Raw genomic sequence first — 22,302 nt, 5'->3', positions numbered from 1 at the left:
GGTGGATCCGACTCCCCTGTGCACGTCACCGGCCAGTAGGGACGAGCATTCTGTGGGTGAGAGACGGGCTTGAAGCTGGACATTGTCCAGCTCTGTTGGTGACAGACCGTGAAGCATGGAGGCCACACGTGTGGACTTGGAGCCAAGCTGCTTCCCACACTTGCTGGCTGTGTGAGCTTGGCAGCTTCCTTAACCTCTCTGTGCCTTGGTTTCCCCATTATGTTTTAAATAGAAATCAGAGGAACGCCTCTCTCACAGGATCCAATGAGTTAAAACACGCACAGGGACGGGTACACGGAAGTCCTGGTCACCTCCGGGCTTGCAGATGAAGTCAGACTCTTGGAAAAACAATCAGAAGAAAATGTAATGAGTGTCCTAATAAAGGGCTTTGGAAGCCCAGAGGAGAGCACCTCTGACTCTGTCACGGTGGGCTGGGAAAAGGTGGGTCCTAAGAGGTGCCTCGCTAGCTGGTCTGGGCCCAGATCCCAGGCTATGTTCTGGAAGAGAGAACACCTGCAGGCAAGGCCAGGGGCGTTCGTAACTACTCCATGTCTGGAGAACTGCAGGAGCTTGTTGCCCCTGGAGAGAAAGCTGTGCTGGGGAGGGTTGTGGGAAACAGGAATGGAGGGGTTGGGAGGGGCCACCAGCCACGAACGACCTCCTGATTGTCGCTAAAACAGAGACTGGGCTGCATCCTAAGAGCGCAGGAGTCGAGCACCGCAAGGTTTCAAGCGGGAGGAGGTGTGCTCCGTGGATGAGGAAGGACTGGATCAGGAGGAAAGGCCTGCGAGCAGGGAGACCGGCCAGGGCAGCGCCCACTCGTCCAGGGGGAGGTGGCAAGGGTGCAGACCAGAGCGGAGCTGTGAGGGCGGAGAGGCAGGGCAAGGGGGCAGGGCATCCAACCGTTTCCTCTCCCTGGGCAAACGGGGTGCTAGGTTCCCCGGCCTCCCTGGTAGTTAGCTCAGGGACCACAGGACTGAGTTCTGGTCGGCGGGGTGAGGCAGAAATGTCGTAAACCGTTTCCAGGCTCCTCGCGGGATCCTCTGGTCTGCTCTTCCCCTTCAGCGGCACCTAGAATGTTCACGGGCTCCAGGTGTTTCTGGTGCAGATAGAGCAGGACGCGATCCCTGCGTGGCTGCCTGGAGGAGAGCTGCCAGGAGACATGTCCAACCCACATCAGACTTGTGGGCGCAAGACACAAATGTTTACTATGTTAGGCCGCTGAAATTTGGGGAGAGGTGTCACCGGAGCATAGCCCACCTGACCACATGGGGGAATCAGGACACTTGTCGTTGGACCAGGCTGGGGAGAGAGGTGAGCCTCGGACGACTCACTGGGGCAGGCAGGTGACGGTGGTGCCATTAACAGTAGCCAGAGATACTGGCCAGTAAGCCTTCACTTTTACCCTAGACATGTGGGTTCGGGGTGCTTGTGACAAAAGAAACAGAGGCGGCTAGAAATGCATCAGAGAAGGGCTAGGGCTGCAGCGGTGGATTTGGGAGTATCCGATCCAAGTGGTCGCTGAGGTCTTGTAGAAGGAAAGGAAGTGGCCGGTATTGGGGAACCAGGGATGCAGAGGTCAAAGAACACTGATCGTTAAATAAGAAAAGGAGGCAGCGAAGGGCCGGCAGATACTGCCATTCGAGAAGAAGAGCAAAAGGAGAGTTTGACAAGGATGCCGAGGGAGCAGAGGCTTCGCGGAGAGAGGTATCAGCAGGGTGAGATGCTGCAGACAGGGCGAGTCGGATTAAGACCAAAAAGCGCACACAGATCCAGCAAATAGCAGGCCACCGAAACCTCACATCCGACCCAGAGCCATCCCAGGGGAGCAAGGGAAGGGACCCCAAACCCCTGTGGCCAAGGAATGAGACAGAGGGGACATCTCGTTGGAGAAGCTTGGCCGGAAGGGGAGAGGGAGGCCGAGGGAGATGCAGGGTCCAGAGAGGCGAGCGCTAAACAGGGAGAATGGAAGAAGGGCTGGGGAAATAGCCGGCAGGAGGCAAGGGAGAGAAGATTCAGCAGGGAGAGGTGATGCTCGATGGAAAGACATCGAACCCAGAGGGGGAAAGAACATGGCAGGAGATGACGATGGGAACCAACAACCTCCCCAGGGCAACTTGCTCCAGGGGCCTTTGAAATCCCAGGATGGCAGCCGAGCTGAGATGCTGCCCCCCGCCCCCCGCCCGGGGTGCCAGCTTGCTGGTGCAGAGAAGCTGCTCAGCCCTGTAATCCAGGGACGGCTCTGACACCACACAGGACTGGATTCAGCTAAATGATAACTCTTGTGCGAGGCCCTTGGCCTCGGAGGAAAGCCAAGGGCCTCGGAGGAAGATAACAGGTGGTTACGACAGTCCCAACCCTTGAGGCACCAGCAGTCCAGGAAGTGAGATAAGGCGGGTTCAGAAATAACTCCCTGGAGGCAGACAGTAATAAGTGCCCCAGGCAAGGAGCAGATGATGCACTGAGGGAGTTCCACAGGGAGATGACTTCCAGCTGGAAGAGATCAGGGAGGAAACATCTGAAGCAGGGTCCTTGGGGTCCAGGCCTAGTCTGTGCTTACCAGCGTCACTTCCAGGTTCTGGAATAAAGGGTTTCTCTCCTTCATCTGGCCTGGGCTTCCTTCTGGTTTAACTGGCGCCCACTGCTGCCACAGTGCTGTTTTAATACCCTCTGTTCCTTGGATGATCAGCAGCGAAATGAATCTAATACGGTGAAAAGAGCTGACGCCTGGATCTCCATGGGCATCTCCTGGGGTTGCGGGAACAGAGGTGTTCAAGCAGGACCCCAGGAATGGCTGGTATTTACATCGTGTGTGGTTCAGAGTACCTGCGAGTACCACGGTACCTGCTTTGACAATTACAAGCCATGCTCCTTTGTCAATTACAGGCCAGTCCTGGCTGCTGTAACAGAATCCCACGGACTAGGCAGATTAAACAGCAGACATTTATTTCTCCAAGCTCTAGGGGCTGCAAGAGATTGGGGCACCTGCCTGGTCGGGTTCTGGTGAGACCTCTCTTCCCGGCTTGCAAATGGCCACCTTCTTGCTGTGTCCTCACATGGTGGAGGGAGAGGTCATCTCTCTCATGTCTCTTTATAAAGGCACTAAGCCCATTCATGGAGGCACCACCCTCACAATCTAATCACCTCCCAAAGGCCCCACCTCCAAATACCATCACCTTGGGGCTTACGACTTCAACACGTGAATTTGGGGGAAGCACATTCAGCACATATAGCACGCAGCACGCCTTTGTAAATTCACTCCTGTTGGTGATGAAAAATCCAAGAGATAAACTTCACTTCTCAGATCTTCCAAATAATCAATGAATTTGGACCACACAGGATGGGAATAATTTTTTAAAGGGAGGTGAGTGAATCATCTCAAATCCAACACATAATGAATTATTTGTATAACAAGTAAATTTTAAATAATGAAATGGGCATTAACTAAAGTCAGTTTCTTTTTCCGCTCCGCGGCACGTGGGATCCTCCCGGACCGGGGCACGAACCCGTGTCCCCTGCATCGGCAGGCGGACTCTCAACCACTGCGCCACCAGGGAAGCCGGTCAGTAACTTTTTTTAAAGTATTTTTGCATCTCTTAACCTGATTTCTTTTCACACTACCCTTTGCAGTCACAGGTAAGAGAACCAAGACGTGTAACGTTTAAGATCAACCTAAGGTCACACGGTCACCTGTCAAGAGAGGCTTTTCCCGGAACCAGTGTTGTGAGAAAGACACTGGTCACTCTAGACTAGTTCTGGTCAACTCTGGGGAAAGGGTGCAGAGAGAAGGAAAAACCCCTGGGGCTGTCATTTCTGTGTTGTGCGCTCTAGCTTCCGCGGGACAGTGACCACTTTAAGGGTTGAGTTCTTGAGCCACACACTCAAATAGTCCCGAGGGCCGGGAATGGGTGGGAGGGGCGGCAGGGAAAGCCCGCATCACCGACAGCTCACCTTCCACCTTTCAGCATCCGAACCATCCGGACGGTGTGAGATGAGCGCTGGGGTTTAGCACACGGAGCCTCCCTGTGCGGACCTGCCCCAGTGCCCAGGAGGGGCTGGCAGGGCTCCCCGGTAAACCAAACCCCAAAGCAAGTGCCACTTTCTACAGACGAACCTTCCTCACTCAGTCGAGGCCTGGTTAACACTCGGCGTGCTGGCATCTCCCCTCAACCCCAGACACTGAACTTCTAAACTTAAAAATCCCATTGGCTGGGCTTCGCTGGTGGCGCAGTGGTCGAGAGTCCGCCTGCCGATGCGGGGGACGCGGGTTCGTGCCCCGGTCCGGGAGGATCCCACGTGCCGCGGAGCAGCTGGGCCCGTGAGCCGTGGCCGCTGAGCCTGCGCGTCCGGAGCCTGTGCTCCGCAGCGGGAGGGGCCACAGCAGTGAGAGGCCCGCGTACCGCCAAAAAAAAAAAAAAAATCCCATTGGCTGCTTTTACCCCTAAGCACACAGGTCACGAAGCTTCGGGGCCAGAGTCCAGGTCCCCACTCCCTCCACCTCCAGGAGCAGTTTGCACTGGGTTTATTGTTTGCAAGCAGAAGCCTGTGGCTTCGATTCTTTATAATTTAGAGCTGATCAGCAAGGAAAATATGCTTTGCAAGGTGCAGTGTGGATAGACCGTCTTCTCCCCTGGCCACTTCGCAGGCATACGGTCTGTCATCCCACCAGGTAGGAAGTGATTACTGGAGCGACACTAACGGATTTTTTTGTCAAAGACGAGGTGTGCTTTTCTCAGGTTCTGTGAGAACTCTCACTCATATTTTTACCAACCCAATCTGTTTTCCAACAGCCAAGTGGCTGCAGTACCTGGGAAGCCAACTTGGATGTTTGGGAGTCACAAAGGCGCAGACTCTGGAAGCTTCGAGCGTCCCTGACCTGACGGGAGGTTGAACCGCCGAGGATCCGGGGAGTTGACCAATGACCCGTGAGTAACAAGGAAAGGTGGGCTGCAGGGGGACAAGCGGCCTGGGGGCAGGGGTCCCAAGCTCATCCTATGACCCCAGGCAGGACCTCCACTTCCTACCTGGCCAGCCCCCCACCTGTGACAGCAGGGACCTCTGCAAAGCCTCCTCCTTGCACAGAACCATACAACAGGGCTCATCCACTACACAGGACCCGAACTTCTTTTTTTTCTTTTACCTCACTATGGCTGGTTTACTTCTAAGATCTCTTTGAAATAAAATTCAAGACTTGGAAGAGATACTAGGGTAAAGATGGCACAGGTGGAACACATTCCTTCACTTTTATTATCTCCCTCATGACCTTGAAAACAAGGGTTTTTTTGTACAGTATAGATAGTACAGTATAGATCTGTACCCTCCAGTATGATGATAGCCACTAGTCACATGTGCTAAATTTACATTTCTCTTAAGTAAATCCTAAACTTCAGTTTCCAGGTCACACTAGCCACATCTCAAGCGCTCAATAGCCACCCATGGCCAGTGGTTACCATACGGAGCAGAGCAGATAAAGAACATTTCCATCACAGCAGAAAAGTCTATCGGATGGTGCTGGTATAGACCTGCTAGGAGCAAAAGCCATGGGGAGAGCACAGGGGGGAAATGCTGGGCAGTGCAGGATGGGTGGTGACTGGCTGGGTGACTGGGATAAAGCTGGATCCTAAACCAGAACTGGGGGATCCAAGAAGCCAGACCACCCTCTTCCTTTGTGGGGACCGAGCAGGAGTGTCAAAGGAAGCCACGTGCCCTAACTCTGAAAAATGGCTAAACCAAGATAATGAACTTCATTGAAAGGATTTGAAAAATGCCATCTCTCTTCTACCTTGACTACTATACCTACCTGGTGACATGAAAGGTCAATGCATAGCAAAGTACTACACACTGGGTGGCTTGAAATGACAGAAATCTCTCGTGGCGTGGTTCTGGAGGCCGGAGGTCTGAAATCAAGGTGTGGGCAGGGCTGGTTTCTCTTGAGGGCTCTGAGAGAGAAACCGTCCACGCTTCTCTCCTCACTCTGGTGAAGGTCCACGATCTTTGCTTCCCTGGCTTGTCGATCACTGGCTCCATCCTCACATGGCCTTTTCCCTGTGTCTCTGTCTTTCCATGGCCTTCTTCTTACGAGGACGCCAACTGCATTGGATTAGGGACTCTCTCTACTCCAATATGACCTCATCAACTAATGACATCTACAAGACCCCATTTCCAAGAAGATCACAATCTGAGGTACTGGGGGTTAGGACCCCAACATGTCCTTTTGGGAGGACTTGATTCAAGCCCTAACAGCCAGGTTCAAACTGGAGTCCTCAGATGTCCCTGAGTTCTACACCAGAACACGGCATCACAAAAAGAGCCTGGCCCCTTCTTTTCTTTCCCACCCCCGCCGATTCCTCCCACACCGGAGGGGCCTTGTCATTTCTCCGTCCACACCTCCCACCAACCACTGCCTCTCGGCCACCCCTCGGCCTAGGTGTACACATGCTGGCAGCACTGTCCACTCCAGGAGGACGAGCCCTGGAAAGAGGTCCACAAAGGCCCTAGAAGCAAGGATGGGGTCATTTGGACAGGGAATTTCAAGATTCCATTTCCCTTAAAGTATGTTCTAGAAGGACAGAATGAGGTTCAGGCTCTGGGTAGCCATGTCCTCTTGGTCCTTGTGAAAAGGCACAGCTGGAAGAGGGAACTCGGGACTCTCCAAAGCTCTCATCCCAGGTCTCAGGGCAGCCTTGCCAAGAAGCAGCCAGATTTTCCCAGCAGAATCTATGGAGGGCTCAGGATTTGGTGGTCCCCAATACTTCTGGAATTGAAGGTAAAAGTGGAGTTGTAAATGGAATGACTTGAAAGTCTGTTTCTGAAGCAGTTTTGTCTTCAAATCCCCTCTCCCACCTCAGCAGAGGACTGAGGGTTTATGCTCTGGAGAGAATAGAACACAAGGTGTCTAGACAGGAGGTTCCAGGCACAGCTGAAGCCTGGGGTACCATACAGAAACGGGGGGCAAATGAAGGTTTGTATACTGAATATTGAGACACTGTACCCCACTCCCAGTTCTCTTTTCTCACTCGACTTCCAGAATGTCTAGCCTGTCACCTCCAGGAAGAAGGTTAAACCGTCCTCCTTCCTTGTGAACTTAAACCAGCACAAGAAGAAAGATATAAAGGTCCTAATGTTGGTAGTTCCCCCAGCAAAGCAGCCCAGCCATGTCGACAATCTCAATTACCCATTCAGTGCTGCCGGTCAGCTTCTTACATCCCACTCGTACATATGAGCCAGGAACCAAGGGTGTCGGACATCTGAAGAAAGCCACTAACAAGAGAGATAGAAACCAAAACAGAGAGAAAAGATGCTACTTGGAGGAAACAGAGATAATGCACAGAGAAGAAAACATCAAAAACAGAGAGAGAAGAAGATATGGCCTCCATAAAAAATGAAACTTTTTAAATAATATTTATATTTTAGAGGAATATTTCGAGGGAAAAAATCCACGGAAAATTTCAAATGTAATATCAAGAACAGAAATCTCATTGAAAAGATTAGAAGATAAAATAGAGAAATAGAAGAAATAGAGCAAAATTGAAGGTTCAGTTCAACAAGTTCAACATACAAAAATAGAATTCAGAGAGAGAAACCAAGGAAAACAGAGGAAAGGAAATGATCAAGATATAGTTTAAGAAAATTTCTGAGAACTAAAAGACATGGACCCATTGAATGCCCAGTAAAATAGATGAAAATAGACACACCCCAAGTTAATCACCATGAAGTTTAAGAACACTGAGGACACACAGAAGGTGCTATAGGCTGTGTCTGTGTCCGACATTCAAGGTGTCAAGATACTTACCACAGACACCTCTGGAAGCTACTAGAAGACTTTCGCATCCAAAACAAGAGAGAAAACTGTGAAAACATGCATGGGATGCAACTCCAGAGAAGATCAAATGGTAAATGTCAGACTTCTGGTTTCAGCTCCAACATGTAAAGAGTTCTGAAGTCATCATCCACCATCCTTACAACAACAACAACAACAAAAGCTTGACAAACTGAAAAACAATGACTTTTCTTGGACTCATTAGATAACTGATGTTGCAGGGCAAACTGCCACCCATGAATCCGGAGAGGCAGGTACATCCAGAGTCATAGCCAAGATCTTACCTGGAGCAAAATCTGCTGAAGTCATAAACTAGTAGGGACACTTAAAAGGCAGTTTTAATGAATTGCTGGAGTCTTTTAGTGTGGAGTAGTCTAAAAGGGAAAACTTCTGGAGCTATGGGATTAGCGGGGGGGGGGGGGCTCTCACACTATTTGGGGCTTTACCTCTGGGAACCCCACCAAGTTCTCACAACGAAGATCCAAGAAAGATCCCCTCATGGCTCTGGCAGGGGGAGAGAAAGGTAATCATGTGAAATATGCCCAGAGCATTCTCCATAACAAATGCCAACTCCTCAAGGGAGAAGAGTTTGCCAGGGCCTATCCCAGCTGAGGGAAGGGCATTCCTCCCAATACAGCACCCCCCAAGTCTTCTTGGATCATGTATCGGGGGAAAGGCAGGGGAACATAGTTAACAGGGATCATAGTTTCAAGGAAATAGATTTGGAACACTGCATCCAGGGAAGTGAGTAGAAGACAGGGAGACAAAAGCTACGTTATTTGTGATGGTCACAGCCTCAAAACACAGATCCATTAAAGACTGAGATTTAATCAGAAGATAATTGAACACTTTCCCCTTCCCAGTGCTTTACCATGGCACCAGGATTACCACTGGAAGAGCTGCAAGACTCAGTCTTTCTCTGAGAAGGAGAGCTTAGGGAAGCCCACAGTCAAGAGGGGAGAGAAACAAGGACATTCAGGGGATTTGAAGCCTCTGGCACACACAGCTACAGCAAATATGAAACACAGCCCAGCTTCTAGTCAGATTTACATAAATCCTCACACAAAAGCCTATTTCCATCAATTCCTTTTACCCAGCACAACATGTCTGGCTTTCAACAAGAAAGTATAAGGCATGCCAAAAGGCAAACAAAACCACAGCCTGAAGAGACAAGCAATCGTCAGAACCAGACTCAGATATAACACAGATGTTGGAATTATCAGACAGGGAATTTTAAATAACTATGATTAATATATTAAGGATTCTATTGGAAAAAGTAGACAAAATGTAAGAACATATGGGTAATGTAAGCGGAGAGATGGAAACCCTAAGAAAGAATCAAAGTAAATTAAAAACACTATCATGTCAAAAACACTGAAATGAAGAATGCCTCTGATAGACTCATTAGTAGCCTGGACATAGCCAAGAAAAGAATCAGTGAGCTTGAAGATAAGTCAAAATAAAATTTTCAAACTGAAAGGCAAAGAGAAAAAAGAATGAAAAAATAGAACAGATATCCAAGAATAGTGGAACGTGTTCAAAAGGTATAACATATGCATAATTGGAATGGCAGAAGGAGAGGAGAATAGAGCAAAAGAAATATTTGAAGCAAGAATGGCCAAGAACTTTCCAAAGTTAATGACAGATACCAAATCACAAATCCAGGAAGTTCAGAGAATACCAATCAGGATTAACACCAACAAGTCTATACCTAGGCATATCATATTCAAACTGCAGAAAATGAAAGCAGAAAAGAAAATCTTGAATTGCAGCCAGAGGGAAAAACACCTTTTCTACAGAGGAACAAGGATACAAGAATTGCAGCATACTCCTCACCAGAAGTCATGCAAGCGAGAAGATGGTGGAGCAAAATATTTAAAGAAAAATAAAATACAAACTTGGAATTGTATACCCAGAGATATTATCCTTCAAAAGTGAAGGAGAGGGCTTCCCTGGTGGCGCAGTGGTTGGGAGTCCGCCTGCCAGTGCAGGGGACACGGGTTCATGCCCCGGTCCGGGAAGATCCCACATGCCGCGGAGCGGCTGGGCCCGTGAGCCATGGCTGCTGAGCCTGCGCGTCCGGAGCCTGTGCTCCACAACGGGAGAGGTCGCAGCAGTGAGAGGCTCGCGTACCGCAAAAAAAAAAAAAAAAAAAAAAAAAAAAAGTGAAGGAGAAAACTCTTCAAATTTTATACAGTAATTATGTACAGTTTTCTGTATGTCAAAAAAAGGGAGAACACAAGGAAACTTTTGAAGGTAATGAATATATCATTACCTGATTGTGGTGATGTTTTCACAGAGGTATCCATATGTCCAAACTCACCATATTGTATACTTAAAATGTGTGCAATATTTTGTATGTCAGTTATATCTCAATAAAGCTGTTTTCAATAAATAAATAAATAAATAAGGAGAAATAAAAACATTCTCAACCAGACAAAAACAGGGAATTCATCACCAGCAGACCTCTACTACAAAAAAGGTTCAAGGAAATTCTTCAGAGAGAAAGAAAATGATATAAGTAAGAAATTCAGATCTAGATCTACTTAAAAGAGAAAAAGTGTTGGGGAAGGAAAAAATAAAGGTAAGATAAAATCTTTTGTTTTCCTTACTCTTAATAGATCTAAAAGATAACTGATTAAAGCAGTAATAGTAACAATGTGTTGAGTGATTATAGCATGTAAATAAAGAAAATGAATGCCAGCAATATTTAAGGGATAAGTGGGAGGGATTAGAAACTGTCAGTTAAAAGTTATCTGAGTGAATTTTAAAGCGATACAGTGTTATTTGAAGGTGGACATAGAATAGTTTAAAATGTGTATTTTAAACTTTAAGGCAACTACTACAGAAAATTTTTTAAAGTCTAACTGATACTCTGAGGAGATACAATGAAATCATATAAAATGTTCCATTAAAACCAGAGAAAAGAGAAAAGATGGGGAAAAAAGAAGCAAAGGAAAAATGAATGTAACAATAGTAAGCAGAAATATGGTCAATATTAATCCAACTATATCAATAATCACTTAAAACATGAATGATCTAAATACACCAATTAAAAGACAGAGTTTATCAGAGGGGATAAAAAACAAGACCCAACTAACTATATGTTGGATACAAGAAACCCATTTTAAATGTACAGACACAGATGGATTAAAAGTAAAGGGATGGAGAAAGATATATCGTGCTAACACTAATCAAAAGAAAGCTGGAGTAGTTAACATTAATTTCAAATGAAACAGACTTCAAAATATGAAAGATTATCAGGGATAAAGAGGGGACTTACATAATGACAAAGAGGTCAGTTCTCTAAGAAGACATAAAAGTCCCTAACACATATGTACCTAATAACAGAGCATCAAAATACAAGAGGCAAAAACTGATAGAACTTCAAAAAGTACACACATTAGCTATTATAGTTGAAAGCTCCAGCCCCCCTGTATCAGTAAGTGGTAGACACAACATGCAGAAAATCAGTAAAGATAGAGGTGACCTGAAAAATCAATGTGGTCTACTCGACATTTATAGAATACTCTGTCCTACAACACAATACATTTTCTTCTCAAAGAGCATAACTCAACTCACATAAAGGTGAAAAATAGCAAAACTAATCTGTTGTTAGACATCAGGATAAGGGTTACCGCTGGGGAGAAGGATAAGAGTGGTAATTGGGGGGCAAATACGCGACAGTTCTGGGATACTAGCGAGGTTCTATTTCTTGACAACTACATGTGTACATTATGATGATTCATCAAGACATGCACTTATGCTTTGTGCACTTTTTTGTATGCATATTATGCTTCAAGTAAGTTAATTTTTTTTTTTTTTTTTTTTTTTTTTTTTTTTTTTTTTGCAGTACGCGGGCCTCTCACTGTTGTGGCCCCTCCCGTTGCGGAGCACAGGCTCCGGACACACAGGCTCAGCGGCCATGGATCACGGGCTTAGTTGCTCCGCGGCATGTGGGATCCTCCCGGACCGGGGCACGAACCCGCGTCCCCTGCATCGGCAGGCGGATTCTCAACCACTGCGCCACCAGGGAAGCCCAGTTAATTTTTTTAAAGGCAGAAAAACAAAGGGATGCCCCAGGATGAAGGAGTTGTCTGTAGGACAGCAGCTCAGGAGATGCCAGAGTAGGTCGTTTCAGGAGGATGAAATTGACCTGCTCCAAAATATCCAGAATCTCAAGGAGAAGAGGAAAGTATCACAAGGGCAGGAGAGGTGGAGATGGAGCCATACCTCCACAGACTCCTCAAAAGTACAGAGGTTCCCAAAGAACTTTCTCCTCTCACAGAGGGAAATGGGAGGGGGGACAGATGAATGATTTGACGACTTTGATCAAGCCTCACGGGCTTAGGCAGAAATAAGCGGAGCCCCCGAATGCAGTCTAAAGAAATAGAAATATTATTTTCTTGCTCAACTTGCTTCCTCTCGTGTGGCTGCATTGCATATCGTCATGTGACTTCATGATGCTTGTTCTATGAGCGAAAACAATGACCCTATTCAAATTTCTCAAATTCCTTGAGACGGGTGTTAATTCCAAATTTATCAATAGTTTCGGTACAGAGCTAAATCCTAGCTCGCTTGATTTATCTTTGCATTTCTTCCCTCCTGGATGTAATAAATGGTTTATTTTCAATTTCCCTAATTTTTCATTGATAACAGGCAGAGGCCAAGAGAGCAGAGATAAATGAAATTATTAAATGGTCTCTCCACACCCTTTCTCGACCCCAACATTTATTCATTCACTCCTCTTCTTATGCAGGAAAGGACAAATGAGTGAAGAACTTGATGGTTTCATCAGAGCTACCAACACATAACAATGCTAAATGCCTTCACCTCCTTCCTTCGCTTTCCCACTGCCAGCTGTTGATGCCAAAGAGCAGCAGAATCATCTAGATGCAGACATCAAAGGGACAGAAGGGAACGCAACAACTAGATCAATCAACCGTGAAAAATCAGGAGGGTTTTTTTCTTTTTCTGGTAACGTTTTTATAATTAACCTACAAACCTAAATTCTGTGAAAAAGAACCCAGTGCCAAATCCCAACGTAGTAATAAAATCCCTGCTTCTTAGTTTCACATTTCAGGCATGCCTGGATATTAACTCCGCACTTCCTCTTCTCCTATGCTAATAAGGAGTGAAAGAAACCCTCCGTCTTCAACCTGTGGCCTTCAATTTAATCCCAGGTCTCTAGAGGGCCTTACTGCTTTTCTAGTCTGGCCTCCTCATTACACGGATAAAACCCCGAGGCCTAAGGAGACAGCATTCCGCCCAAGGTCACACAAGGTCAGAGGCTCCGCTGGGACCAGAAACCGACCCTGCCCCTGCCTTTACCTGCGTGGCCCCCATGAGGGGAAACCCCCGTCCCAAAGGTGTCGGTTCCCTCCTACAGCCTGGAGTCCCTGCCCTGACCCCTAGTGCTGCAGCCAGCCCCATGATAACTGCCCCAAACCTCTCCCCGTCCTCAAAGCTAGGGGCTGCCGCGTCCCTCCCGGTCAGCGCTTCAGAGGCCACTAGCCGAGAGGAACTCTCTCCACTTGCAGCCAGGCCCGCCTCCTGTCTTGCCCTCCTTCCCCGCAAGGCCAATCTCTAGCTGGGCTCTTGACCGACACCCTTCCGGCTTCCCCAGGTCCCTGTCACATGTATGAGCTGTGTCTCTCTCCTCTCTCTCTCTCCACCAGGTTCTTTTTTTATTTTATTTTTAAATTTTTATTTTGTACTGAAGTATGGTTGATTAACAATGTTGTATTAGTTTCAGGTGTACAGCAAAGTGATTCAGGTATACATATTCCACCAGTTTCTTGCAATCGATCTTCAAAGCTGGTGTCTCTCGTCTTAGAGAACAGCACACATACCCAGGTCTTGGGCTCTCTGCCTTGCCGGCTGGCCCCCTGTGCTCTCTCCTCCCCACACCTGATCCTCATGGGATCAGGGGAAGGGGAGGGGCTGGGCAAGGCGACAAGGGTTCAGGCCGACCATACGTGGTCAGTTCGTGTGAGTCCCCACGTCCCAGGGAGAGGAGCTCAAACTGGCGACCTCAGCTCCACTGAGTGGAAGTCCAGCATTTCCTGGCTGCAAAGGGCACCCAGATGGCCCGGTAAGGATGTGCTCCCAGAGCCGGCTCTTCTGTCTGCCACAGGTCGCTGGGGGGCACCCCCCACCTTCCCGGGACCTGAGGGGCAGGTGCCTGACAGGCCTGTACATGGCTGAACATCAGAGCCCCCCGGCCAGCCCGGGCACCAGGGCGGCACCCAGGCCTCGGACCCACAGTCCTAAATGCAATGCTGCAAACTGCCCGTGAAGAGCCAGCTGTGACCTGCGGACCCTGGGCTGTGCTGGCTAACGTGACCCCCCCCCCCCCGCCCCGTGTCCTGGCCACGGAGGGCTGCTCCAGCAGGGCTGTGTGTTCAGCAGGCCGCCCTGCAATCCGGCCGGCCTCTGAGAACACAGCCAGCAGCCCTGTCCGCACGACCTGAATGGGGAGAAACCAGCGAAAACTGGCCCAGGTCTAAGCCCTCAGTCTGAACACGAAGCTGCCACTCCGAACAGCTGGAGGGCCGAGGCCAGATGTGCACACCTGCCCAGGGGCTGGGCGCTGGGTGTCGCGCACACAGGCCTCGACGGCTCCCCGTCCCTCCCTCCCCCTCACTGTACCTCGCAGACGTCATGAGACAGTGAGGATCAGGGCCACCGTGCGCGCCAATGAAACACGGCACCTCCCGGGAGGGCGGCTCCCTGAGAATCCCGGAAGGGGAGGTGCAGCCAAGCAGGCGGGCACAGGGCTCCAGGAGCCCGAGCTGCAATCCCGCCTCGGAGCCCCAAGCCCTCGGGCGAGTTACATAACCGCCCGGTCTTCCACGCCCTCATCTCTAAAATGGGGTAACGCTGGTGCCGCCCTCATGGGTATACTGAAGAGGCGCATATCACTTGCGCAGGGCGGAGGGGCTTCTCCTTCTTCTGTTGGTAAGCTGGCCAGCTTCTCATTGCTCCAGACAAACAGAACGGACTGATTTCATGCCCTTTCGACAGCTCTGTTGTATTTCCACAAGTCACACGCTACTCCTTCCCTGTGGGACATGGTGGGGAGGCAAAGGCCTTGACTCCGCCCCCACACCCCCCACACCCCCACCCCCCCCCCGCAGCCATGCCTACAAGGAGGCCGTCAAGCCCCTCCTTCTTCACAGACCAGATACTGATTAAGGATCTTCATTCCAGAGGAGGGAAGCAGATAGTAAATGATAAGCTGAATACATAAAGAAGTGCTATGTTAGGTTAAAGGTCGCACATATTTTGGGAGGAAAGGAGTGAGGAAGGGGGCCTGGGAGGCGGGGGAGGGGGCAGCCGTTGCATGAGTTACGTGGGTCTACGTGGACCTCTCTGAGAGAAGAGGTTAGCAGAGGCTCGGTTCAATCAAGGGGCAATCTGGGGAACACCCCTTCCGGACAGAGCTCGGAGGCGCACGCGTGCCCAGCGGGGCTGCAGACGCCTTCTCCAGCCAGACACCTGTCTACCCCTTGACCCCAGGTCGGGGTCCTGGGCATCAGTGGGCAAAGAGGATGGGAGCCAGGCCTTGCCCTGGTGGTCCGAGGCGGGCCGGTCTAGTAGCGGAGACCCGGTCTCCCTGACCCGCCCAGATCTCCCTGGATCACCCGCTCCAGCTGGAGACTCTGTTATTACAGGAAGAACCCTCAGAGCAAACTGCCCTTCGGGACACCCACGTCTGCTGTTTCCCACCCTGCGCTTACAGCCTGATCAGCCAGACTGCACCTTCTCTTCGGGCCCGTAACGGGGTCTCCCCCCACTCGCCTCCCTGGGTCCAGCAGTGGGTCCTGCTGTAGGGGTCCAGGCCCACAGCCCAAATCTCCCCGGATGCAGCTAAGCGCAGGCTGCCAGCACCGCTCACGGCCCCCAGGCGCGGCGGGTGGGACCGGAGGCGGCCTTGAGGAGGGAGGGCTTCCTGGATGGTGAGGAGACAGTGGATGGATGGCGGGTTAGTGAGGAAGGACGGATGAAGGAGTTGAGGGCGTCACAGAGGAGCTGCCTCTAGGAGAGGAAACAGTCCGCCGCTGCCCCAGAAAGGATTCTAAAGAGAGATGCTCTCTCACCCCTGAAGGGCTCTTTCTATCACCCGCCCCCCCACCCTAGTGCAGCCCCCTCGGTTTCTGGCCCTCGCCCCCAGACGCACACCCAAAGAGACCTCCTCCTCCCTGCATCAGCAGCCGTGGGAACGTAGATGCTTGGAGAACACTCCCCGGGTGCCTCAGAGCCCCATGGGGCGGGCAGGGGGCAACAGAATTACGTCTTCAAGTGAAGACTCGGGGAGAGCTCCAGCAGACAAGCCGGCAAAGTGAAGCTTGTCTGATGGAAGTGAAAAAAGGAACACGGCTGCTGGGCGCTCAGCCCTCGCCCACCCCCGACACCTCTGCGCCTCAGCTGTGTGCGCGTGTGTCGGCCTAGGAGAGACGCACAGAGAGAGACACCGAGAGAGAAATGCGGAGAGAGATCTTGATTAATATATAATTTACCTCTACAGCTAAATACACAGGCCGTAATCATGGCCATTTCACCAAGTGGCCATAAAAGTGCAAGGTAAATAGGAAACCCCTAAATGACAGGGGCTTTTCTGAGCAGGGAGTGGTGTGATAGAGTGCTATCTGAACCAGGTCAAGCTTGCGGTGACCTGGGTGTAGTGGACAAACAGACAAGGCCCTGTTTCTCCCCATCGACGGCCCCACGATACCTTCTGCAAGGCTGCGAGCCCGGCTGCGAGCCGGGGTCGAGGACAGGTCCCCGTGGCTCCTCCTGGGAAGCGGGCTCCCCACCCTCGTGAGAGCAGCCGGGACGAGGGAGAGCACGCGCTTGGCAAGGATGGGGTCCGGTGCCCCCCCCCCCAGCACACACACACACACACACACACACTCACACTCACTTTTTGATGCCGGCCTTCCAAACGACGTGTGCTCGGGGACCCCCTTTCCCCCTCGAGACAGGAGGACCTCGTCCCTCCATCTTCCTGCCCCTACCCCGGGACCCCCACCTCCAGGCCCACGTGCCTCAGCTCCCCGGGAGAACTGGTCTCTTCAACTGAACAGCCACATAAACACTTTTTTTGTCCCTTGTCCTTTCTTTGCGAAAAGGACAGGCCGCAGACTCAGGATCCTGTGGCTGGCGCACAGGATCCTGTGCGCTCCGCGCACATTCGGGCTCCGCGGGGCCTTCTCCCGCCCGTCAGCCTGGGAGGCGGGTCTCACTCAGGGAAAACACCGCTGCTCCTTCCTCCTGGCCTCGCTGCTGCCCGAGTGGCCAGGACCAGCCAGGGGCAGCCAAACGGCGGGGGAGCGCACGGAGGTGCAGCAGACAGACGGCCCACGGAGAGCATGGGGCTGCCCTAGACGGGACAAGGATGGAAGCCGGGCAGGGAGGAGAGTGACAGCTTTGAAGACAGCGGGAGCCCGGTGGGAAGTGACATCCCGTTTAAGCACCTACAATGCCAGGCCCTATGTCAGATGCCTAGCACCTTCACCAGAGCCTTCCAAAGTAAGACTCGTCGTATCCATTTGATGGATGAAGGAACTGAGACTCAGAGAGGTTAAGACACTCGCCCACAGTCACACAGCTAGCAAGTGTCAAACCTGAGAATGAACCTGTCGAGAGAGAATCAGAGGACCAGCTGGGCGGTGGGGGGGGGGATGGCAGGGCAGGGGGCAACCGGGGCCTGTAGTTTGGGGCACTGGTGTCCTGCGGTGTCCCGAGCAGCTGCTGCACTCAGCGGAGTAGGACGGAGAAGCACAGACTTCCCTCTGAGGACGTCTGAGGTCACCCCGCAACAGGCCAGGGCCCGAGGTCCAAGAGTCACAGGGCTGTTACTCAGCCCGGCCACAGGGGCCTTTCACTCTGATAACACACTGTATCCAGCGAAGCCCTGAAACAGCCCACGATTTTCCTGTTTTCCTTCTGTGACAACGAACTCACTGTGCGCTCTCATTCATCCGTGCTCGCGGAGCTGGGCCTCTCCCCACCACTCCCTCACCCACGCACACAGGGCACGCGGACACCAGGGCCCATCAGCCACCGAGGGAGGGGCAGGAGAGCCTGGGGGCGCAGGGCCTGGCAGCCCCAGTGGCCACTCGGCCATGGGAAATGGGGGTCGCCTCCGACCTACCCAAGTCCACAAACAGGACAAACCCCTGGGAATCACCCCTCAGACCCCCTGGCCCGGGTTCCCAGAGCGGGGGCTCTTGGGGTGGAGGGAGTTTCGGAGGAGTTTCAACCTGGGTCACTGTTTCTCCGGAGAAGCAGCCGGGGATGCTCTGCTGCGGGGTTCTCTCCAGCAAGAGCAGCCTCGCACCCCAACCCCGCAAGACCACCCCGTGCTTCGCAAGCCTCAGCTCGTGTCCCCCGCCGTGGATGGTTCGGGTCACCCACCCGCTGGGAATTCGGGGGCGGCAGTAACCCAGGCACTCGGTACCCACGAGGAGCAGGATGACGCCAGGCGGCCTCGGGAGCCCAGGGGGCGAGGGTGGCGGCCAGCGCTCATGCTGCGCCCCGCGATTTCACCTTCCACTGTCATGCCCCGGAGGTGACACCTGGGGTACGACGGTCAGGCCCTTCTTTTTAAAGTCTTAGGGATGATGGTTTTCATTTGATTTGCGAGAAAGGACTTTTCTCAATTCAATTTTTTAAACGAATTTTACCGAGAGGCCACACCACCACGCGCTGCCTCGGTAATACGCTCTGTGCCTTTAAGACGCACCCGATCACGGAACGTGCACCTTAGGAGGTTAAGGAGCACTGCCTATCACCTCCGGATTTTTTTAGGTGCGCGAACACCCAGAAGTCAGCACAGTTCTAATTTCTACTTGACGAGTCAGTGCAGCAGACTTTAAAATGAAAAATGTGTCAACTTCCAGCTTCCTGCTCCGCCTTCTGTCCCCTGCCCCCCCGGCTGACTGCCAGTGGCCTCGATGCCACCTGCGTCCGGCTCTCGCTCTGGCAAAAATTGGGAGGTGCCAGGACAGCACATCCGTCCAACCTCAAAGCTGGTGCCTGGGCAGGAGCGACCTGATAAATGCTAACAGAAGGAGAGCCTGCCCTGGCCTGGGGGGAACCGCTCACGCCCGTGGCCTCCCGGCCACCCTGCAGAGAGGTGACAACGCGGAGGGGGGGGGGGCCGCCTGGGCCTGGATTTCGTCCCTCCCGACACACCGTGTGACTCTCAGCCAGCTACCCGATCCTTCTGGGCCTCAGTTTCCTCATCTCCGAATTGAGGATCATGATAGAAGCCACCAAATCCAATTCTTGTGAGGATTAAGTGAAACAGTTCACGTGCCCCGAGCACAAAGCTTAGCTATGATTCAACAAAAGGGCGTGGTGCGCAGCAAATTACTGTTGAGGGGGTGAATTAATTAATAGAAAATTTAACGTCCAAGAACAACCCCACTTATCATAAAATTCCGGTTTTATTTATTTTACCTTAATGATCATTTTATGGAAATACAAAGGCGGTGGATGTGACCATTCACTGAGTAAAACATAGTGTCTCTGCACGTTATACATTATACTTGCTTTAAAATTTATTTTAAAGGGCACCGGACTATCCTTATTATGTATTAATAGTCTTACGGGAGGGATATACTCCCCTTTAAGGATTCAGGGAACAAGATTTTACCCATAAAATCACAGAATAAATGCCAACGAATGGGCTACTGCAGTGGATTTCACTGATGTCTCAACTAAAGAGCCTCAAAAGTTTATTTTCCAAAAGCGTTTATTTTTAAAAGTTCCTGTTCTGGCCGTGCCTGAATATGATCCCTTTTCTCCAGAATAACTTATTCATTGCTCTAGCACCTGTGGGTGCCCGGGGCCCGCTGTACAGGGCGTGGAATGAGGTCTCCAAGAAAACAGTTAAAAACACTCACACACTTGGAACAGAGAAGACTTGAGAGGAGTTTTTAAAATGAGATCCTTAGCTCGGAAGCAAGAGCCAGAGGCTTTCCTCCAAGGTGGCCTTCGTCCCTCTGCGGTCACTGCTCTGCCTGGACGCCTGCCACCCCCCATTCCCACTAACTCCCTGTGATTGTTTCCTGGGCCTCCGCCTCCCGTTCTATCAGCTCATTGTACTCAGGTTCTCCACCCACACAGCACGCCCTTCCCAAGACCCCGGGGCTCTTTCTAAACCCAGTTAATCCTCCAAGATAGGCAGACCCCGCCGGGATGAGGAGTTAAGGCAGGAATCTCCGAGGCTTCAGGAGCCAAGGTCACGCTTCACTCACCCGAGTGCACGGCGCCCACGGGCCCCATGTCTGTGGACCCGGCCTCGTGAACACGTGGCTTCCAGGTCTGTTGAGTCGGTGAGAACTCACATCAGCTCTACTCACAGCCCACCAGCCGAAGGGGCCCAGATCCCTCGGGGGGCTGGGAAGACTCCAAGGGCCCAGGAAGAGGAGGAATCGGGGTCACACCACCCCGGTCCTGCCTCTGGATCCCCGGCTTCCGAGATTCCATCATCTGCCGGGTCCCCGGTCCTGGCCCTGCCCTCAGGCCACTGTCTCACCCTCTGCAGGCCTGGCCTCCACTCTCAGTGTGGGCCAATGCCCCGTGACCCCCAATGCCCTCCCAATGCCCCGTGACCACGGCCCAGGCGTGGCCCTGTTTGGGGATCTTCTCCGCACACACCCGTCCCTGGCTGGATGGAAAGCCCATGGGGGCCGGGCCGGGGCCTCCCTCCCCCAGCCCTGATGCTCTCCTGCTAGGGGCCGCAGGCCCATTTGTGCAGCTGGACAGCCAAGAGGAGGGCTGCCCCCGGGAGCCTCTGCGGAAACGCTATGAGGTCAGCTAGAAGGAGAGGTGCGGGGAAGCTTCGTCCTCTGAGCGTGGCACTGATGGGGTGCTGCCAGGCTGGGGCAGAGACAAGAGACTCCGGGGCCCGCCAGCTCCACCCTGGACACGTGCACACTGAGAGCGGTCCCCTCTGTTCCCAGGTCATGAGAAACAGCGTCACTTGGTTTATTAGCTTTCTGTTGCCACAGATAGAAATTACCTAACAAATTACCACACACTCGGCAGCTTAAAACAACACAAATTTATTATCTTACGCTTCTGGAGGCCAGAAGTCCAAAATGGGTTTCACTGGGCTGAAGTCAAGGTGTTGGCTGTGTCCCTTCCGGAGCCTCTCAGGGGCAGTCTGCTTCCTTGTCTTTTCCAGCTTCTGGAGGCTGCCCGCGTTCCCGGGCTCCGGCCACCTCGACCTTCAAAGCCGGCCCTGGCCCACTGGGTGTTTCCCACGCAGCATCACTGGGACACTGACTTCTCCACCTCCCTCGTCCGCGCTAAGCGCCCCCTGGAGATTACTTCGGGCCTATTTGGATAATCCAGGATAATCTCCCCACCTCCATACTCTTGACTTAACCCTATCTGCAAGGTCAGTCTGCTATTCACAGGTTCTGGGGCTGAGGGTGCGAGTATCCCGGCTCCCGGCGGGGTGGAGCACGTTATTCTGCCCTCACAGGCAGAGGGAGCTTCCCCAGGACGCGCCGTGAGTACGCAGACACCTCCGCTCCGGGCCAGCGTCTGGGAGGCGCTGTAATCAAAGGCGTGCAGGGCTGGGGAAGGACCATCCCAGGGACCAGTGGTCCCCCTGTGAGCAGGCAGCAGAGAGGGGGGGTGCGCCGTCTTCTGTAGGAAGTCTCCTCCAAGAGGCAGCATCTCTCCTGCTTTGGAAAGAGCTGGAAGGGCTGGGTCTGGGGAGTGGCTCTGGCCCCCCAGAAGGGAGAGGAGCCCGGGGGCCCTGAGCAGCTCTGCCCAAGGAGGGAGTCCTCAGGCAGAGAGGCCATCCTGGGGACCCCCCGGGGGGCTCTGAAGCAGGGGTGAGGCCTGCCGTGTGAAGTGCGGAGCTCTGGGCAGCTCAGGAAGCGCTCCAAGACGCAAGCGCCGTCGTCTACGCGGTAGTGGGGCGGGCTCTCTCCACAGGCCCCGGCGAGTGGGCGGTCGGGCATCGCGGGGCGAGAGGCAGAGCTGGCCAGCCAGGGCGGCCAGAGGGCCGGACCGCCGCTACGCCCCGGGCAGGAATCACGGGGCCGGAGGGCGGTGACCGGCAGCCCAGAGCAAAGGAAGCTCGCTGGGCAGGCACAGGGGGACAGTGATGTCCAGTGCCCCGGGGGGGTGACTTTTTGCCCGAAGCCCAGCTCCTTTGAACACAAAGACATTGTCTGTCCCTTCAGACCTCCAGAAATCACAAACCCTGCAACCTTAGGACTGGACAGCATCCTAAAATGTCACCTGGGCAACCACACCTGCCCGAGGAAGGTAGGGGAAGGTACCGTCAACGCCTCTGCAGAAGCCCTGAGGTCATCTAGGGCCACCGGGCAGGTACTGGTGGTGTAGGGTCCGCACGCAGCCCTGCTCGGGCTTCTCCCCCACGAGCACCTGAGACGGAGCAGAGCCTGAGGCGGGATCTGGGCTCCTATTTCCCGCTGCGGCCTCAGGCT

The sequence above is a fragment of the Kogia breviceps genome, chromosome 11, assembly GCF_026419965.1.
Source record: "Kogia breviceps isolate mKogBre1 chromosome 11, mKogBre1 haplotype 1, whole genome shotgun sequence".
In the NCBI taxonomy this organism is placed as follows: domain Eukaryota; kingdom Metazoa; phylum Chordata; class Mammalia; order Artiodactyla; family Physeteridae; genus Kogia; species Kogia breviceps.
This window is presented reverse-complemented; position numbering follows the sequence as displayed.